Genomic DNA, 21,710 nt, shown 5'->3' on the forward strand with positions numbered 1-21,710 from the left:
AAATCTTCAAAAGAAAAGGAAATTGACCCATTACTACGTTAAAGGTTACTTTTGCTCCAATTATAGTTTGTATACAATATGAACACCTTGTTCAATGACATTTAATTCAAATCAAGATGCTGAAGATAAAATTGCATATTGAGAGAATTTATTAGAAGTTTTTAAAGTAAGCTGAATAAATGTGCCTCAAATTGTATTTTGTGAACCCTTTCAGGTATTTAAATTAGCTCTGTAAATTATTACAAAAAATCCACAAGGGATACAGAGGTAAATAAGCTGTTCAAGGCCAGCAGCTATTGAGCACTGAGTACAGTGCTATCTTGTATACTCTTTATGGAAAACAGGTGGATGACAACCAAATAAAACCAAACAAAACAACTAACACCTAAGCAAAGTTAAAAAGAAACTTAAAGTTTCTTTTACAAAGTTTAAAAAGTTAAAAAGAAGCAGAGATGATGACTTAAATAATACAAAATAGCTCTCTCACAATTCATTTTCCAGTCTTTGCCTACATATTGTCAATATGCCACTAAAGTAATTAAACATAGGACAAATGATCACTTAATGTAAGTGTATTTTATAAAGCATGTGATTTCTTGACCTTTTGAGTTTGACCATTCATAATCTGGTTGTTTTTTCCTGAAGTGTACACTTGCCTTTCTGAATCAACAGCAATATATAAATGCAATTATTATACTAGTTTAATTGGGAGCATTGCTCTCTGTAACCATATAAAATTTTAAGAAGAGGATATTCATTGTTGCATAGTTCATGTGACATTTAAGCATGCCAAAGATATGTTTACAAGAGTTGAAGCATGATGCTTGTATTATATTTATTTTGTCAGAGTGGTAGTGGGTGTTATGAGACTTGCCGCTTACCTGTTCTCTCACGATTTTTCTCACAGGCTTCCCACCAGACATCTCTTTGCATACATGTCATGGGGTGTTGTAGCATGAGTCAGCAGAACCAAGCTACCCTTGTGGTAGTCAATGCCTGCAACACAGGGTACAGCACAAGCTCCGTCTGCTTGTCAATACTCAGCATCCCCGCCAGGACAGTATGCTGTATCTTGTATCCTGTGCTGCTGCTTTTTTTCAATCTTTGCTATGAAGCTAACCAGAAAGAGGCCAGATTTTATGCCTACCTACCTGGAGTCATACCTGCTCAGTATCAATATTGATGTAGTTTGGGGCATTGTCCTTGATTTCTTCTCCACCTGTCCATCTGTGCTTATCCATGCCATGACACATCGTTAGAACTTGAGTACTTTAAGTAATTACGTCAGTCATAGCATTCATGGTTCTAGTTATTTTTCAAGCATATAACAGCTGAAAATATAGTGAACTGTGAAGCTGAAAGGTCTAGATGTTAATTTTGTGTACTGTAAATGAATGTTTGCAATTGCTTTTAGTGAGATGTATTTATTTTTTCCAATTGCTATTATCACCTAATAGACTATGTGAGCAGAGTTAAAAGCAAAATGAACAGAGCTTGTAGTGTAAATTTTCTTCCTGGAGATTAGTCATTATTAACAGATTATCAACAAAATGCATCTAAAGACTTTCCCCAGGCCAAGCTGTACCTACACATCTCTAGTAGGAATGGTTGCTCTAATCTTAAAATCTTGTCTTTCCCTAGGGAGCCACTCCTTCTCCCTTTCATGCAACAGAGGTAGCAATCCACCTGCCTCAGTGAATCAGCAGTATCCACTTAACCTCTTCTCAGCAGGATAAGCACCTGCTAACAGCATGGGGTATTGCTGGGAAAATTATGAGCTTGCTACCTTATATGTTAACAGTGATTAATATTTGGTGTTACTGTTTCAATATGTAGGAGGCATTACCACTATTGAGAAACTGCCTTAACCTCAGCTGCTGTTCCTACGGAGTTCCCTCTCACTTAGAACATGCAGTTATGGGCTGCTTCTACCACGAAAGTAAACAGAAGCATCTTTCAGGCTTAGACAACAGAGGGATGGGTAAAATACTGTGTGTTATAGCTTAATCAAACAAATGACAAGAAACCAAGTAGGATTCAAATTTGCATCCTGTCTTCGTGAAATATCAAAAGTTAGGGGCTCCTTGTTATCTAAAGTGTTAGGGAAAGGGGGCATTAATACAAGTCTACTTTTTCAGAGATTAAAGTTTTGTGATAGTTGATGGAAATACTTCTTTTTGTCTCAGGAGCACAAGCCCACAGAGATAAGGAGAACACAAGAGTGTTATCTGGTTTCATCATAACACTTTTTCCTAAATTAAAATATAGCATTGCTGTTTCCTTAAATTTCATGTAAATGCATCAGATTCCTGTACAGCCTTGGTCATTATTTTATAAATTGGTTGCATATTGCTACTGATCAACCCAGTTTTTAGGAGCAATTAGTTTGTAAACCATAAGTAGCAATGCAAAGCTGTGGAAATGTATCAAAGATTTGGTTTTTTCCTTAACCTTTTGGATAATACTGTGAGCTTTCTACTGGAATTTTAATATCTCATCTGTAAATAGTATCAAAAATTACAGGAAAACTACAAAACTGGAATTTTATCACCCTTTATTATATTTACAAAAGCATAAAATAGCAGTTTAATCAAGCTTCAAAATTATTTTGTAAATTTGACATAGAGGGCATTACTGCAGACCAAAATATGTTAGCAAATCTTTACACTTTTGCCCTCCAGCAAGATACTGTGGATATTTTTCTAAGTCTTTGTCTGTTACAAATGAGAGCAACTCCACTTCTATTCCCCCTTTTTTATTTGTGTCTTTAATTTCCATAATGCTAGGCAGTCTGTATCACCTCTTTTCATCCTTCCCTTAAGTCTTCTCTGACTTCATATTTTGGTAACATAATAATTAGTTGTATAGTCTTATTATTATCTTGAATATTCTGTAAGCACTGCAAAAAGAGTCATGAGTGAGTATCTGTCCATTTAAAATTATACAAAAATCTTTAGTCAGATTCCTACATTGTTGTTACAAAAAAAAGCACCCTACATTCATATTAATAAGCTAGATAATTTTAAAATATTATTACATTTTTTGAAAGACCATCATGCAGCAGCTTTGAAATGGGGCAGGATGATTTTATTTTCCCCATGAATTTCAGATTTGGTTGGCTACCAGAGATGAATGATACTAACATACAGAAATTTCCCAGCATGATACTCTGACCTGGATATTTTGTTTGGTTGTCAGTCTAGAAATGTGCCTCTCCTTTTAATGGGTTTTGTGTGACTGGGGATTGCAATATGAAGAAACAACTCCAAAAGTATCATGGCTTTAATAAATGACACTGTCACTACCATTTTTAATCACTATAGGAGCTGGGGGCAAAGCTGTGTTGGCAATGCCTGTTGACCTGACCAGGGTAGGTGGTGGGTGCTGGGCTGATTTCGGCTTTGTTGAAGTGCTCTGGCTCCTTTATCTTAAAACATCACTTTGTGTTTGGCCCATGCTCCTGGAAAGCATCCACATGTTGGAAGGGTTTCTTACTCTTTTTGTAATGTACACAGTGAAAGAACAATCTACTGACAATGTACACACACATGATTTATCAGTTGATTAATTTCTGGCAACATTGAAGCTTCTAAATTTATATAAGATGTAAAACCTAGACTATATATAAGTATTTATTTAAGAGGACAAGTAACATTGCAAGATCTAATGCAATTTGCACACTTGGACATCTTGCAAAAAGCAACACAGTTCTTTTTGCAATTTTGTGAACCAGCAAAAAAACCCAAAGCAACACCACCCTACAGCCTCTGTTAATTTAAAGGCAAAATGTGCTTTCCTGAACTATCAGCTTCAGTACTTGGCAAAGGAATATAGTTTGTCAGAATGGCTATACAAAGAAAATTTACTTGTTATTAAGTTATAGAGTATCAATTCAACATGTGCCTTTTGATTGCTTGCTAGGCTGATTTCTAATGAAACCCACTGTCTAACTAGGAATAGAACAACAATTGTGGAGAGAGGGAAAATGTGTGATTTTGAGTACTTTATAAGTAATTAAATATGTCTTATAACCAAGAAAGGGGATAGTTGGCCTTTAGCTTGTTATGAATAATCTTTGATTTATTTGTGTGAAAGGAATTTGCAATTTTTCTATTTCATGTCTGAATTTTTCTCAAAGTTATTCTTCTTTTTTTAATGTATTGAAAATATATAAAAATCCCCCAAATATTTCTTATTAAAATGTAATGAAAATTAAGCTGCTGTAGTAAAAGATCATTGTTCTTTATCTATTATTATTCTGATACCATTTTATTTTTAGATATTCCAGTTTTATTATACTCTGTTAGCCTAGACATGGCAATGATGTGGACACAGTTTTAAAATTATCGTATTTAAAATTATTCTAATCTTCTCTGCCAACATTTCTGGAAAACAAAAGTAGAATTAAGGAAAAAAATTATCATTTTTATCAGAAAAATGCTTATCTTACGCTATTTTTTCCTAGTAAATGAAAATAAGTTAATTTTGTCCATCATTAAGGCTTTGCTAAGCTTTTATTCAGAAGGCTTTTTAACAAAGGGAAAGAGGTGACTATAAGAAGAAAACCCCATACCCTTCCCTTAAAGTTTCCTTCCAGCTTGTACTTACTGGTGGCCAATTAACATGAGTACCAGTAAGGTTCTCTGGTTTTCTTTTTCTTGCTTTTATGGCTGTAGCTTTCAGGGAGCTTCTGTGAGTCTGCTAAAAACATGTAAATGAGTCTACATGAAGTTTACTATAAGGGGTTAAGGTATTGTCTCCAGGTATTTCTTTTTGCCTGAGAAGAAACTTGAGACATATAAATGCAGACCTTAGTGGCTCCCTATGTAAAACAGGTGTTCAGCACTGTGTAATTTCCCTTGGTGGTACACATTATTACTACAATAAATATGGAATATATACATACACATAAGCACTGTTTGCTGGTACACTACTAATTAATTTCTTATATATAGATGGAGCACTCTTGAAACACGCTCTAGGAATTGTATTTTGTCACTTTTTTCATCCTATTGCATCTAAATACTTTGCATACTCTTCCATTATATGGAGTGTGTATGCCTCCAGCAAAAGTGTCTGGCAGGTGCAAACTTCAAATGTAGGTAGCTTCTAGCCAAGAAAAATGAAATTCAATTATTATTCATATTAAGATGGGTTATCTTGAAAAGGCAACAGGTTTTTTTTTTTCTTTTTAATAGGAGAGATTGAATTTTAAATGTAAAGTTGCTGCTTTGTGGGGTGTATATATATGTATCTCATTAACAAAACACAGGTACTTATTTTTGTAAAATACGTGATGCTGTTCAGTTTACCTCCAGCACTGTAATTCCAATGTACATGGAGTTCATTCTGATGCTCACATTGGGAAAGTTTAATTTAACTCTGGTAATTAATTGACTGGAAAAAGTATCTCCTCTTTAAATCTGTGGTCGATTTTGAAAAGAACCCTATGAATGCATATTGTTTGCACACACAATGAAACCTGATTTTGATTCACATTAGTACTCATAACCTGGCTTTTATATTTATTTTAGCTATTCTGGGAAAAGGTTTTGTTCATCTCAGTGCTGTTCAAGTGCTTAAATTTCTTATTAGGATTTTAAGATTGCAAAATACATTAAGTCCTGTAGAGGGAAATATAGAACACTGCACCATAGAACCTGCTACTAGTCTTTTTTTTGCTTATCTGTCTAATTCCTGACATTAGGGCACTTGATAGACTGTGAAAATGTAAGTTTGTGTCAGCTCAATATGATTTTTGATAAATCATAATGCATTTGCAGCTGGAATATGCTTTTTTATAATAAGATGATTCCACAAAGTTTAGAATGGATAGCAGCTGTACTGGAAAGGGATCATCTGAAGTTTCAGCTTACTGTATTAGTATGTGTGCAGAAAAAGGCTTCATAACCCTAAGGAAAGTGAAATGTCTGAGGGAGCCTCTAAGACATGGTGTTCCTTTTCTAAGTTACAGAGTTACTTCATATATCGTGCTAAGGAAAGAAAAGTATAAAATAATGTCAGGACAGGTGTGGTTGACTTCTTCTTTGTCCACTTGACCTTTATTAGCCTCATCAAAATGGCACATAATATGTTTTTACATCACAACTTTAAAGCACTGTTTTCTGATCATAAGTCTGGTGAGAATAATGTAGTTTCTTTACTACTTCTAACAAACAATTCCTGTTATACATGACATGGAGATTGGAAAGAAAATACTGGCATTTAACAATTTGCAAGCATCAAGATTAGGAACCTATATGCCAGAAAAATCTCAGACAGTCCAGAACAAAGTGTGAAGACAGGATAATTGGACACAAATGTGTGTAGCCAGTCTTTCCCCTTCCTTTTGTAGAAGATGGGAATACTGGGCTCTTTCTCAAATACCTAAGTATAATCAAAGACTGAAGAAGGTCTAAGATTGTCTTTACTAACATAATTTACTTGGAGTGGCATTCCCAGATGGTTAAACTTGCAAGCTCATTCAAATGTGAGCAGGAGGATATGAGCTGCATGAAGACATTATAGCAATAAAACTTCCTTAATGTCTAACACAGTGAGCTAAATGATTTTTTAGCTTGATGGGAATACACATCTAATCGTTACTTTGGGAAAATACTTTGTGTTGGACCAAGAAAGAAAGAACGTGAACAAGGCTATTAAAATGTCTGCAACAGTAAGCATTTAAAGGCATTTTACATACCTGTTTGATTAGAAAATGAAAACTTAAAGAGAATAATATATTGAAACTCTAATGCAAATAAAGTTTCTTTTTCTTTTTTTTTTTTAATTCATGAAGCATTGAAAGAAGAATTAACAGCCTTCTCTTTTATTTTATTTATTATAGTTTAATTTTTGTTTGGATTTTGTAAATTTCTTTTTACACTGGTGCCACATGCTTTTCTCAGCTAAGGCTTGAAGACATAAAACTAATATGGTCTTACTCTACCTAGCTATTTGAGTGAATTAACTGCTTTTAAACTGGAAAACACAACCTTTAAAAGTCAAATAAGTGACTTAATATTAGGACTTTATAACTTTCTTGTGCAATCCCAATACTATTTGATTAGATATAATAAAATGGACATGCCCATTTAGCACCCAGTAATTTTAGGTTACCAAGAGAAGCTGCACTTAATTACAGGTTTGCTAATCATCTCTGTAGCAGTGATCTGGATACACATTTATCACTCTTGATGAATTCAAAATGTTGTGGATGACAGAATGTTTTATGATTGTTTAATCCAGCAGGAGCCAGTGCTATATCAGCTATAACCACTCCTTACTTCATGTGTAAAGATTGTCTTTAATAACAATAAGCATTGTTCAGTTTCAAGTATTTGCTACAGAAACAGATTGCTGCAGTTAGGTAGACACCCAGTATGGGTACTTGCTTAGGGACATGCCTCCAAATCTATATGTAAAGTGAAGAAGAGTAAAATGGAAAAGATGTTAGCCGTCGAATTTATTATTTATAGCTGACCATACCTCATCACAAGGCAATAGCTTATACTAATCTAAAAGTCTTTCTTCTCTAGTAGAAAAAAAAATATGAGAGATAACTTAAAATTTCTGGTAATTAAATTAATTATCTATACTTAGAACAGTGTGTGTGTTCTGATAGATGCAGTGCATAGCAACTTTATTGCAACACTGGAAGATGCTTATTAGATGGTGATGGGTAAATTTTTTTTTTTAAAAAAATTGTCCATTTCTTATGCACTTTGTAGCAATAACACTGCTGGAGTGCAGTGTGCTCCTGCATGCAAGAATACATTTCTACATTTTTTGTTTCAAGTGACAAGACCCGAAAAACATCCTTTTCTCTCATCCTTAAAATATAAATAAGACTTGAAAAATCAAGTGGCAACTGTGCTTCAAAAGTTCACAAAATTCTAGTATAGCCTTGTCCAGAGCAAATATGACCTGCAAAGTCATAGAGCAGCTAGGTTGATCAGAAACAATTTCCCTAGCCAGTGTTATCAAAGGAAAGGCTGTGACAGGTGTCGCATGAAGCCAGCTTTGAATACTCAACTCAAATGGCCATTTGCAGGTGGATCAAAAGGCAGACACCATCTGTGCAAGTTCAGGAAAAAGCTATGAAATCAAATCTCAAAATCCTTAATGTGACTCTGAGTCTACCTGTTATCGTGCAGGAGCAATCTGCTCACACGAGGTGCAGTGTAGAATCAAAAGGCATGTCCACTCACCCAGAAGAACTGAAAATCTGCTGAAAGTGACTCTAAGTGTGTTTGTCCTTTCAGAACAAAGGAAAAAAAACATGCACTACATGTTCAAGAAAGGTCACTGATACCAGTGTTTCGAGGTCGCTTTGCACTTCCTCCAGTAGCCTTTAATGGGTCCTGCCTAACCTGTAAGGAGAGTCAGTAGTTTTGGCCTTTGTTGAGAAAGAAGCTAAATTGGAAGATTTTGAATTTAATATATGACAACACTCTGTAGTTGTGGACATAGGCAAACCAGTTTCTAGCAGTTTTTCCTCATTTCCCCAAGCACAGTTTATGCTTTAAAAGTATTTGAAACTAGCTTTGAAAGGAACTTGCTGACCAGCAGTTTTATGACTTGATTTGTTTTAAAGCCTAAATGGCTTAAGGAAATGTTTTACAAAAGATATAATCCATCCGCATGGAATAAAGCCTTGAAAATTCGGTGGCATAAACCTAAAATGCAAACCACATTATCATGACTTTGCACTTAAGCTGTTGCTCACAGAACTAATTTAAGAGTACCAGCGTATTGTTTATTGCTTATAACTACATTTTTTGGAAATTGGAAGATTTTTAGAAGTGCTTTATTCAAAACCTCTATTAATGAGTCCTTCATCTTGTGGTTACAATTTCCCTGACATGGAACTTTGATCAGTGTGTGGAATAGCTGTGAAGCCAGTAAGAGTGTTGCCATCTTTCCTTGAGTAATGACTTAATTAACAGTGCTGTAAAATTATATTTGTCTGTCTGGTTGATTTCTTCTTTTATAAATTGATTCCAAAGTACTTCATTGATGACTGCCTTTTTTGCCATGAGACACAGAAACTTATACACATCTAGACAACTCGGGGTATTTGGGATTTTGATATTTGGAGTGCATCATTACCTATTGCCTTTAACAGACATTTTTGTGTGTTGTTATTATTATTTTGTGGGTATTTTTAAACATGAACCTGATAATAAAGCAGTTACCTGTACAGTTTTTCACGGACTTTCAACTCCTAAATCTAAACAATGACAGTATTGATTTTACAGAGTAAACGCATATTTAAAAAGTGAGTATTTTAAGTTGCTGATGTACATTTCTCTGTATTTCCACTACTTTTTATTTACTGCTATAATTAGTGTTGAAATATTGGTAGGACAGATATTAACTATGGAGAACTAAAGACTTATTTGAGGGAAACATTAACAGCTGCATCTGTATTGACAGGACCAGTGATATTGAAGAGTTAAGTAGTTTTTACCAGAGTTTGGTAGATTTGGTACTTAGTTGATTTCAGGGGATTAGGATTATTGTTAGTAAAGGCAGGGGAACTGAGAATTGTTGGGACCCCTAGATATATTTTTCATGGAAAGACATCTAGAATATGGTGGTAAAACAGGCAGCAGAAGTTACAAAACCTACCAATTGTGGTATTGTCTGTTTGATTATCTGTCTTGAATATTTAGTAGGGCTGCTTCTCTTGTTTATTTTCTTTTGTGGAAAGTAATATAACAATTTAAAGATTATTTTGATGGGCTAGTATACAACTGCCTAATTTAATTAGATGGGAAAGTTTAATGGATTTGTACTAAATGCTTGATATTTATATTGATTTGTATTGATAGAAAGACTGTTGTCTTTCATGTGCATTTTCAGTAGTATATCTGGGGACAAAACAAGGTAGTTTTGCTTTAAACCTAACTGAACTGATATGTAAGAGTTCATTATTGTCAACTAGCAAAGAATATCTGTTCCATTGCAAGCATTTTGCTCTCTGTGCATGTTCTTGAGCAATATATATTCCATATTTAATGTGCATATTATTTTAGTGGTTACTTTATGCCAGTGTTGGCATTACTTTATGGCATTACTTTCTACTTTAATGCCAGCAGGACACCAGCTCCCCCACAGCTGCTCACTCACTCCCTGCCCAGCTGGGTGGAAGAGAATTAAAAGGGTAAAAGTGATAAAACTCAGGGGTTGAGATAACAAAAAAGTAATTAAATTTATTAAAAAGAAATAATAGTAGAAATAATTTTCAGTTGTGAGGGGAAGAAAAAAGAGAGTAAAACAGAAGACAAGTGATATAGACAAAAACTATTGGTCACCACCAAGTGACCGATGCTGGCCATTCCCTATTCACCAGTGGAGACTCATTCTCCCCACTGACCTTCCCTCCAGCTTTGGATGCTGAGCATGATACCATACAGAATGGAATGGAATATGATATCCTCTGGTCAGTGGGATCAGCTCTCCTGGCTGCTTCTTCTCCCAGCTCCTTGTGCATTCCCAGCCCTCTCACTGGTAGAGTGGAGTGTGAGGCCGGAAAGGCCTTGACTCTGTGCAAGTGCTGCTCAGCAATATTAACAACATCTTTGTGTTCTCAACACAAATGTGTTTCCAGCACAAATCCAAAGCACAGCTCTATGCCAGCTAGTGTGAAGGAATTTTACTCTGTCCTAGGCAAAATGAGTACATGTGTAGAGCAAAAGCTGTGTTAAGGTCTCTGACCAAAAAAAACCCTTCCAAAAGTTCAGCTGTTTGTGCTGCCTAGGACCAGTCCCTTTGGAAGGACTGACTGAAGTCATCTTTTGGGTTTAGATGATATAAAGTGCTTTAAAGTAAATTCAAAAGTCTTACCAAAAATTTATCAGCTACCTTTGTTCTTTAGTCAGAAAATAGTTTCAGGGGTTTCCTGAAAAATGTATACCTGCTGACTAGCTTGTAAGAAAACATATGGCTGCATTGCAATTCAGTAAAATAAGGTGTGGGTCTCTTTCCCTCTATTCTTTGTTTGAAATTTGCTTTCTTTGAATATTTTTTAAAATGTTGATTCAAATCAGAATTTTTTTCTTTGTTTAAAAAAAATACTGAAAGAGATCACACACTGTATCACTATAGTACTCTTTTTCCAAGTGTCTTATTTTTGGCTCCATTTTGTTTTATCTAGAGCTTTTAAAAGTGCCTTATCTCAGATGTGCAGTTGTCTTAGTATGCTATGAATGGGTGACCCAGTTATTCCAGTTGTAAATTCTGGACTGTTTGACATACAAATACTTTTAAAAATTTGTAAAAGGAATAAATAAAAGCTTAAAAATCCACCTGAAATATGTTATAATTTGTCAGGTGTCCTTATTGTAAATGTTCAGGGGTTATTGTCAAAATAACTTGAGAAGACTGAGTTTTATCTGTAAAAAAAAGATAAGGCATATTGATATGTGCAATCAACATGGCAATATCAAATAAATCAGCAAAACCTATTTGGCTATAGTAATTAGTATTATCTGAAAAAATGAGTAAGTAATATGGTCCTTTAGAGAACAAAATTTTTCATTAAATTACTTAAAATATATAATTGTGTTTCAACATAGATTCAGAGGAACAGTGCTGTCCATAACTAAATATTTGCATTCATATTTATTATGCCAATGCTATTTAAAATTAATACAACAATTTTGCATCTGCTTACATATCACTGTTGCCTTTTTTGGTCGTACATGTATGCACATGGGTAAATTTGAGAAAAATTTTGCAATTATAACAATTTCCACGAGGTGGTGCTCAAGCAATAAATTTTAAACATAATGTAATAACTATGGCCAGTAACAAGCTGAATTTGAAAAAATATGGCTGTGAAACAGATGTTCTTCTCTTTGATGCTATATCTAACTTAAGGTGGGAATGATGAGGTCAGGAAGGCTAATAAATTTATTATGTGGTGGAAAAGTTATTTCTCCTTGCCCAAAAGACAGAAATGCCATTATTTTTTACAGCATAATATCAGGGGATTGTGTTCATTTTGACATGGAATTCTCATAATCCTTTTCATATCTTATGCTTTGGTTATTCTTTATATGCTGTCCACTTCTGGTTATGAGTAAAGGAACTAGTATTCATAAAGATATTACAGTAGTTGCCCTAAGCAAAATGTTAGTGAATTCAGTAGATTTAAATAAATCTGTCATAGAAAAATACACTGGGTGCTGATTCACTGATCATTCAACAGTAAATAAAAAATGTAGACAGTACGATAATGCAAGAAGGCAGATGATGTGAGAGAATGGCAATGACTATAAACAAAGCAGACAGTTTGGCATAAGTGGTTTTCTCACTTTGATCAAATAGAGCATCCTTAGCTGTTTTGCTTGCCAAAGTGCTGCATCTTTTTTTTTCTAACATCCTCTGCAAACCCCTTATTCATTGTCTCCTTCATATTATACAGACCATTTATAATTTAAAGTTCACTGCGACTACCTCTGAAGAAGAGTCAATAATTAACACTGCAAGCTTTGTTGTTGTGGCTGTTTTGTTCCTAACCATCAAAATGGCAAGAAGCAAATCTGCAGTGAAAGTTTTTTTCTTCCTGCCACTGTTGTTTCTTTCTTTAGCTGTTTTGTTGCTTGGTGGGGATTTTTGTGTTTTGTGGGGTTTTTTTGGTTTTTTTTTTTTTAATTTTATGTTGTGCCTTTTATTTAAACTTAAATAATCACCACAAAATATACCAAAAGCACAAGTGGCCTTACTTCCACTGCAGGCATTGCTCTTGGCCAGCTAGTAACAGCAGTAATGCATTTAAAATACAGTACACGGTCTTTTTTTGTTCACTGCTTCTAATCTCATGGAGGTAAAACACAATTTCTACATAGTTCTGGAAGGAAAACTATTTTTAAAGAGCAAACAGGTCTCTCCTAGATATTTTACTTTCTGACAGCTGATAGAGCAGTAATCATCCCATTTGAATAAACTTGAAGGGTCTGTGAATAAGGAAGTCTCATATACTTGTTATGCAGACGGTTGGGAGTAGAGTGATGACAGATCTGTGAAAAACAAATCAACCTTACCCTTCTACTTCTATTTAGATATTGCACATGGAGGCTGCCTGCTCCTGAAAGGTATTTAGTCACCCAACTCCTACACACATATGTCTGAGGATCTGAGTCCAAGTTCAGTGATGGTCCATTTTATAGATATTTGGTTCAGCCAATTAGAAAGAATAGCATTATTTGCTAGATTTCTGTCTACAGTTGGAACAGTTTCATTGGCATAAATAGCTGCATCCCATACGCAGTTTTTACCTTTATTACCAAATTGTGTCTATATTCACTGGATCTTTGCACAGGTACATTTCATAAGTACTTTGTTTTGCATGGAAAAATCCCTTCTGCTCTTTACTCAACTGAAATACTAATTTATTTTGCTTTCTTTATTTTCAATATGATTCCACTGAGTAACTGACAAATAGAACTAATTCCCATTGATAAATATATGGAATGGAGAAAATTTATACTGTAATATTGTTGTAATACATGGTATACATTGTATGTATAATGCTACCTGATTTTTCTATGGCATTTGAAAATACCTATCACCTGCTCTTTCTTGTTAGGAGTCCTATTAGACTGTCTGGCTAATGTTTGTTATTCTGAGTCTCTGTAATTCTTTTTGTCTTGGTAGAGGGAGGGAAAGGTTTTGTATATGTACTTAAATTATTATGAATGTATGTTTGAGGGTCTCTTCTATTTATATTTTTTTTACAAGCATTTTTGCTAATCCTTAATGAGTTTGTACTTGTGCGCTTTTCTGGATGAGAGAGCAATAGTCTGTGAGTAAATTAATTTCATCAGAATTTGTCTTTTTAGTACTGCTTATTCTGTCTTCTAATTCCACAGTACTGTACAAAGGTAGAATTACAGTTTTCCCACTGGTACTGTTAAATTGCTTCATTACAGGCTCCTTTCAACATTTTAACAGCTCAAAAATTGGTTTCTTTCATTTATTATCCCATGCTCTGCATAAACTGACTTCCCATTTGCTTTTGACCATTTCAGCTTTGTGTATTTTTACTTTCTTTCATCTTTTTTCCAGTTCTTTTGGGCATCTGCCTTTACCATCGTGCCTAGTTGAAGTGTATGCAAAGTTTACTTGGCAACTGGACTCACAAAGGCTGTATGTGTGTATAGGCTTTGAGCACAACCCAGCAAGAACTCGAGACCTTCATTCTAAAATCTCAGATATCTGTGGTTCAAAGCCAATAGCTCTGACTGAGCATTTCACTTTCACATTCAGTAAGCAGCCTACTCAGAATCAGTAAAACTTGTGGCTTAGTTGCAGTTGAGAAAAGGTTAAAGGATCATTAAATTGTTCTTAAGATGGAAGAAAATAGCCAAAGGAAAGAGTGCAAAGATTTTCTTTATTTTACACTGTGGTCTGTAATTCTTTTTGATTCACAAGTGATTAATTATGGAAGCAGATGAATTAGAAAAATTATCAATATAAAGATTGGGGTTTATCCTTTTGTTTTCTAAAATAATTTTAGCACCTGTATTTCAAGTAATTAAACATTACAGTCATTTTGATTACCTTGTTTAGGTCTTGGAGTTTTATAGTTATTACAATAATGTGAAAGTACTAATAAAATTGTTAAAGCATCAGAGATTCACTATCAAGTACATGCTGTGACTCTCTCTGATCTGAGAGCACAACAGTTCTCAAGGCCGTTTGATTTTCTCAGGAAAGCCTGGATAAAATTGGTAGTATTAACACAACAGCTCTGTGAGGCAGAATACACCCCAGGTTAGCTTCTCAGGTTTCAGTGAGGCTGACACAGGGGTTTGAGTCCCCAGCAGAAGTCTGGCAGTGTGGTGTGGCAGAGGAGTAGGTTACCCTTGCAAGGTCCTCACCTCCTAGTGAGCTGGAATTAACTCTTGTGGAAAAAGCAGAGCAAACCTTTGTGTTTCCAGCTTCTAGCTTACAAGTGAATGTGAGGTTTTGTGCTTATATAGGTGGGAAGGTTCTTTCCTGTTCCTGGTATATCTGCTGGAATTTTTGACAGCAGTTGCTATTGTTTACGCACAGCAGAAGAACTTGCTGAAGTACTTCATTTAGACAGTGATTTAAGTAAACTAGCAGAGTCAAGGCAACCTGAGGAAAAACCTCCTATGTTTTTCTCCAACTGAGACTGTCACTGTTCACAAGAGTGAAAATGTGTCAAGAGCTTTAAATTACACATTACTTTGAGTGCATCTCTTTGTGCAAAAATAAATGTCCTCTCATTGTTTCTCCAGTTTTTTTCTGCTGTATTACCTTTTTGCAAGAAGCACAAAACTATTAAAAGAATTACTTATGTGTTTTAGTATTCAGTGGATTTCCTGTACTGTTTCAACAGGAACTAGCTTTGACTAAGTATCATATCCTATCATATTTCAAAATGCATCTTAAGATATATGTATAAATAAGTAAAAAATCTATGCTAATTTAAATGCAATTAGTTGCACTTCTGTCTTGAACAGTAGGGCTTTTCCCAGCAAGTTTAGTAGAAATCTTTTAATACTCCCTTGTTTAACAGCGTTCAAAATAAATAAACTAGTTCTGCAATTCAAGTGTGAGGGCCTTGTAAGAAACACAAGGCTCTAGTCTTGGCAGCCTGAAGCTTCCTTGACTTCTGATGCAGAGTGCCAAATTCCCATGCCACCCCCAGCTTTGTTCCTGTCATGGCACAGAGGGAGCCATAGAGGCTGCTCACAGGAGATCCATACCTATCCTGCCTGTACATTGACAGTCGACTTGAAAGGGCATGCTTGTTTGAGAATGGTTCAACATGCTGTTAATTGCTCTCTCAAATACTGTAAACCCTGTAGAACTTTAAAGACTGCATTAGTTGAAATTGTTTACCAAACAGCAGCCTGTGTTCCTCAACATTTCTGACCCAAATATGTCATGGTAACAAATATATCATAACAAGACATAGAAAATCACAATCATTAACTGGTGTGGGAGGCTCAACTACTTTTTCCTTTTAACAATTTAAAGACGTCTCTGTTAGGGAAAAGAAACAACCTAAAACTGCTGGTTGTCATATTGATGGATGGGTCGTTACACCTTTGTCATTTTTAATTTGTAGATTAACAATTTTCTCAGACAAAAGTTGTGCCTTTAAATTTACCTTTTACTTTCATGTTTTCTCTCTTCTTAGTCACACTGTTAAGTCCCTCATAAATTACACAAAATTATAGCCTCACAGATGCTTCTATGAAAGTCTCCTCTGAGTTGGCCTTTTAAATGTGCTCAGAGCTTTACTGCAGCATCCCACTTAAAGCAAAGCCATATAGCTTTTTTATGTTCCTCCTTTTCTTTTACACAGTTTCATTTTAGTCATGGGTTGCAACTACAAAAATTTCTTTGGTAAAGTCATCACTCACATAAGATTCATTTCTGGGATGTAAGACATAAACATTATAGAAAGCAAATGTAATGTTGAAGCACTGGCCTTAGGACTCAAAAAATCCTGCATTCACTTTCATCCTTTTGCAAACGTAATTTTGAAACCAAACTACAACTTTTAGTATGTGGAAGGCCAGTATCCCCAGATGTGTCTGTTAGCCTCTGTTGTTCATGTGTGTAATTTATGCCTTAATTCTTTTTCAATTTCTTTGGGGTTTTTTAGCACTTAAATAGGACAAAGTTATTGTCCTACAGTCTATTGAACACGGGAGAAATGAAGACCATGAAAAATGCGAAATCTAGTTTACTTGAAAGATAAAGCATATCTATGCAGCTATTTTTCTTATCTTCAATGTTGTTTCCTAAATGTTAGAATGGGATGCAAATATCTCTTTCTAAATTAAAAACATAAACCACAAATTTTCCCTCAAAATTTCAACAAGTTAACTCCTGCACATTTAACTGTGCTGTTTACCTCAGGAAACCCTACATGAGGCTATGCCTGCTGAGTCAGCTGAACCCTATATTTTGTGCCTAAATAATCACTTAAGTAGGCAAATCTTTATGTTCTTTCTAGAGAAGCATAATTATATTCCTTTTAGGAGGAAGATTAGAAATGCTAATTCTATAAGTAGGTAGTCATTATTTTATCATTTAGTATTAGCTATAATAATGTTAGTCATGATGAACTAATGTGGTATTAATATGGATTTCATATGTACTCTGTTAGGAATGTAATTGCAATTTACCTTTTCATTCATGTTCAGTCATTTTGAAGTGTTGCTGAATTAACAGATCACTACTCACCTCATTTTATATCAATGACAACTTTTGCTTGTGAAAACATTGGGCCACTAATTAAATTGGAGTGGAACCAAGAGATTTCAAGCATTTAAACAAAACCAGAAAGCAAAGTAATAGCTGGGGAAATGCATGGTTGATTTTTCTAGTCCTTTTGCTAGGATGAAGTGAAAAAGTAAGTGCTTTGCAAAGAACAACTGAACTTATAATGCTCATTAGCCTAAGAAGAATCTAGCAGACTCTGGAGGTAGCTGGAGTCAGGAAGCAATGACTGAAATGAACACCTAGATTGCAGGTGAAACACAAACCTAGTTTCTTTGTCTTCCTGCAGGGAATCCCCTCTTCTTTCTGTTGTTCACAGACCTATTGGAACACCAAGGTCTGAAGGACTGGATGAAGAAATCTAAAACATTAATTTTTATTGCTATTCTGTGATTTAGACATTGTGCTTCTGTATTTAGGAGGTCTTCCTTCAGTTTAAATCAAAAGTTTTCCTGTAGTACAAATTAAATATTTTTCTTTCTTATTTTATGAACAGCAAAATCCCAAGTCAACAAACAAAAAAAAATTCAAACAAGCTAACAAAAACAACCCCCTTCCAAGCTTAGTTTATTTTTATCTTTTTTTCTCCCCTGGGATTCTCATAATCTGCTAAGAGATAAAACCACTTATTTAAGTAATGTTCAAGATATATTGTTATGAGAGCACAAATAAATGCTCAAGATTGCTACAGTAGGAGTTGAGGAAATGACAGCACAGGATTTGTGAGTTATATATTTATTTACTTGATTGAAATAAAGAGTAATGTTTATCGTTTTTGTTGTCATTCAACCTGTCCAGAAATGCCATTCTTTCTTTCATGTAGTTTTAAAATTCAGTTTATTCTGTTAATCTTTGAGTGTAAATGGGTGATGGTTTTTTTTATTGCACTTTTATAAAACCCAGCAGAACCAACTCCAAATGCCATTGAGCTGTAGGAAATTTTGTGCTAGAAGTATTTGGCTCATATTCTCTGTAACAGTAAAAATTTTTTGAGGAGATGTGAAATGCTGATATATTAAGGACAGCAGCAGCTGTTGCTTGACAAGCCTAAGTCACAGTTCAGAGCTCATTAGAGCAGCAAAATTTCACTGTATCATTGTCTTTATTAAAATTTGAGAAAAAGATGGTTATTATTAAGAAGGAGGTACAACTGAGGTAAAAAGATACACTTGGGATAGAAGGACAATATGTTGAAGTAGGAAAAACCCAGTGTCAGCAAGAACTAATGGTCTGAAGATCAATTTTTGATGTAATGCTTTTGGTTCAGGGGGTAATAGAATATTTGGCTGCATGAACAAAATATATTCATTTAACCAGTCATGTTGAGAAATGTAATGTTGTTTTAAGGATAGATCTACTCTAGCAGATGATCAAGAAATGTGGTAAAACCAACATGGAGTCCTGGTACCAGTACTCACATTTTGATTTTCCTACAAGACGTGGTATTAAGGGGGCAGGAAGCTCTGAGTAAATTCCATAGTTTGTGCTTGAAGTCTGATGAAATCCTTAACACTTTTTAGATTCATAAACTAACATTACGGGTCTTTTTTTTTTTTTTAACCTTTTGATAAATATAATCCATTTCAAATTCTGGATGATTTTGTAGCTTAAACTTTTTAAAAAGCTTTGCAATATGCAGGCATAAAGAATATTGGAGTTTTTTAAAGCACTGAAGGACACATACAATAAATGTTGAAGTAGGTCCTGCAATAGCTGAGATTATACATATTGTACTATCCAAGGGCAGGATTAAGGATCCAGATTCTTTCTATAGAGAATTAGAAGTTAAGAGGATGAAAACTTCTCCAGGTTAAGTAAAGAGCCTTTAAGAGCTAGTGAGTAGGAAATGCTTTGACTTGGAGACTGTATCACAGGTTCAAAGTTACTTTTGACATGAATGCGTCCTAGGATCATATTCCTCTCCTTCCGTCTGCCACTTTTTTGTTGTCCAGATAATGTTCATAATCAACAGCTTGTAACAACTTGTTCATAATCTCAACACAGCCTTGTAACTGTACATTTCAATAAGAGACAAAAATATTTCAGATTAAAATTTCTCCCTAACAGGATACACTACTGAGAATTAGGATGTATTAAGTTTTTTCTGGATCATATTAGGTTTTGTTCCACAATGGTGCCTTTAAAGTAACTTGATGTGAATAGCAGACTTATCTTTGTCTGAAAAACTTAGGTCAGTGAGCCTGAAAGTACTTAAAAACTTTTATTTGCTGAGATACTGTTCAGAATCAAACTCCTTTAAATATTTGCAAACAAGGTTTTAGATTACTTATATGGAGACAAAACTACATTGTGAAGCAAGATTTAGTCTCCCTTTATTTGGCAATACAGCTGGTTTGAACTACAGCAATTTGAGTTCCAACATTTTAAAATGAAACAGCATTTCTTTCGGGTTGCTCAGATTCTGGTGGACCTGCTCTAGCAGGCTCTTGCTGCAAGGTGTATCATAATTCAACTTTGTACTATGAAACTTTTGTTATTTTACTTCAAAATGAAGTTGCTGCTACTTGTAAATGCCTGCCAGTGTGGTGGTTTTTTTTGTTGTGGGCGGTTTTTTCATTTGTTTTGATTTTGGGGGTTGGTTGGTTAGTTTTTTTTTGGGGGGGGGGGTTTGGCTTTTGGTCTTTGGTTGTTTTTGGACGGGGCAGTGGTTTGCTTTGCTTTGCTTTTGGGTTTCTTGTGGCTGTTTTTTTTTTTTTTTAAGCAAACCATTGAATGGTATTTCTGCTATTTTCTTATGTCTTTAGCTTAAAAAAAAATCAAAATAAAGCCATAAAACTAAATAACTTCAGGCCTATGACACATCTGCTAATATTTTAGAATGTTTAGCTTTTTAAGTTTTGGTGGAAATTTGCTTTTAGGCTTCCTGTTCAAAAAAAACCTCCATGAAATAATCAACCAATATTTTTTTTGACAAGTTAGGTTTTCATCAGTGAATTTTTCTACCTTCAGCTTTAATGGGAACATCTGGCTCTTTTCCAATAATCAATATTATCTCTTGAGTTCAATTTCAAAAATCAGCTGCAGAGAGCAACAATTAGAGGTTACTAGACTTGATAGATTTTATAAGAAGCAATTATGTCATTAACAAATTATCAAGTTATCAAGCTGTCTTCTAGAGATAATACAGGAAAAAAAAGCTGCTGAAAGCTGCTGATTGTACAGAAAAAGAGATGTGTCTGTGATAGGAAGAACATGTTATTAATTAAAGTGAGCTATACATATTTAACCTTTAGAGCCTTGGTGTGCTGGGAGTCAAATACTTAATTTAATAATAAATTTTAAAAGCAAGAAAAAAAATCCTATTTTTTTTACCTAAACAAGAGTTTAGGTGGACTACAGGAATCCAAATTTAGCATGAATGTATTGTAAAGCCCTGGATTGCTATTGCCTGAAAATTACTGTTGTAGGAACTGATGCACAGGAAGTTCCATCTAAATGTGGAATTTCTTTGGTAGCCCAGAGGGGTTGTGGAGTCTCCCTCACTGGAGACATTCAAGAGCTGTCTGAACACAATCCTGTGCCATGTGCATGAACTTGCTTGAGCAGGAAGGTTGGGCCAGATGACTCACTGTGATCCCTTCCAGCCTTACACATTCCATGATTTTGATATTATATTTTGCAATCAGGTGCCTTCTGCGGAGTTAGAAATTCTGAGCTGTGCGCTACTTATCACTCTTAAAATAGTGTTCAGACTCCATGCTGGGATTTTGTATGGCTGGTGGATCATCAGATGGGAGTTTTCCTTTGTGCTGGTATAATGACTCTTGACCGCTGGTTGTCTTGGGGCAGAAGAGCCACCCAATGGCTCATTTTGACTGAGATTTCAGCAGGTATTTTCATCTTGTTTCTCAATTATCCATAAATCAGTCCCTAACCATCTGAAAACCTGGATTGGGTGCTCTCCAAGGAGATAGAACCTGGATTTAAGTCTTTGAGGTATAGCAAAGGTTTCCTCTTTGAGTAATGTTCCAGCTGCTCTTCTAAAGGTCAACTCCTCAACTGAAAGTACCCACATAGTAAATTAGGATATAAGGCCTGTTCAGCTCTATAAAAGAGGAGAGTACAGGTGTGCTAACATTGGAGAGATTAGTTCCCAAGTGCTTAAATATGTCTCCCTAAATTCCTGAATCACACTGTTGAGTTTAAGGAGTCCTAGATGGTCTCTGTCCCTAAACCATCCTCTGGGCTGTCCCTCGACAGCCCTTCAAGTAGTTTTTCCCCTCTTTGCTGTGCATGCTGTTCTCTTTTATTCTGTCAAAAAGTGTTCATCTTTCCTGCTTGCAAGTGAACAGAAAAACCTTTCTAAATTTTGGATTACATCCCTAATTTTACTGTTGCATCTGTTTCCCAATGTAGCTATTAAATGGTGGTAAGTTTTTTAAGGAGAGTGAAGAAATGTAATCACCACTGTATTT

General features: G+C 35.0%; 1 protein-coding gene across 1 annotated transcript in view; it reads left to right on the forward strand.

The window, feature by feature from the left end:
- TENM3 (teneurin transmembrane protein 3) overlaps positions 1-21,710 on the forward strand; it is a 1,295,372-nt gene that overhangs the window by 397,234 nt on the left and 876,428 nt on the right. The gene's annotated exons all lie outside the window — the stretch shown is intronic.

This window comes from Molothrus aeneus, chromosome 4 (genome assembly GCF_037042795.1).
Source record: "Molothrus aeneus isolate 106 chromosome 4, BPBGC_Maene_1.0, whole genome shotgun sequence".
NCBI classification, from domain to species: Eukaryota; Metazoa; Chordata; class Aves; order Passeriformes; family Icteridae; genus Molothrus; species Molothrus aeneus.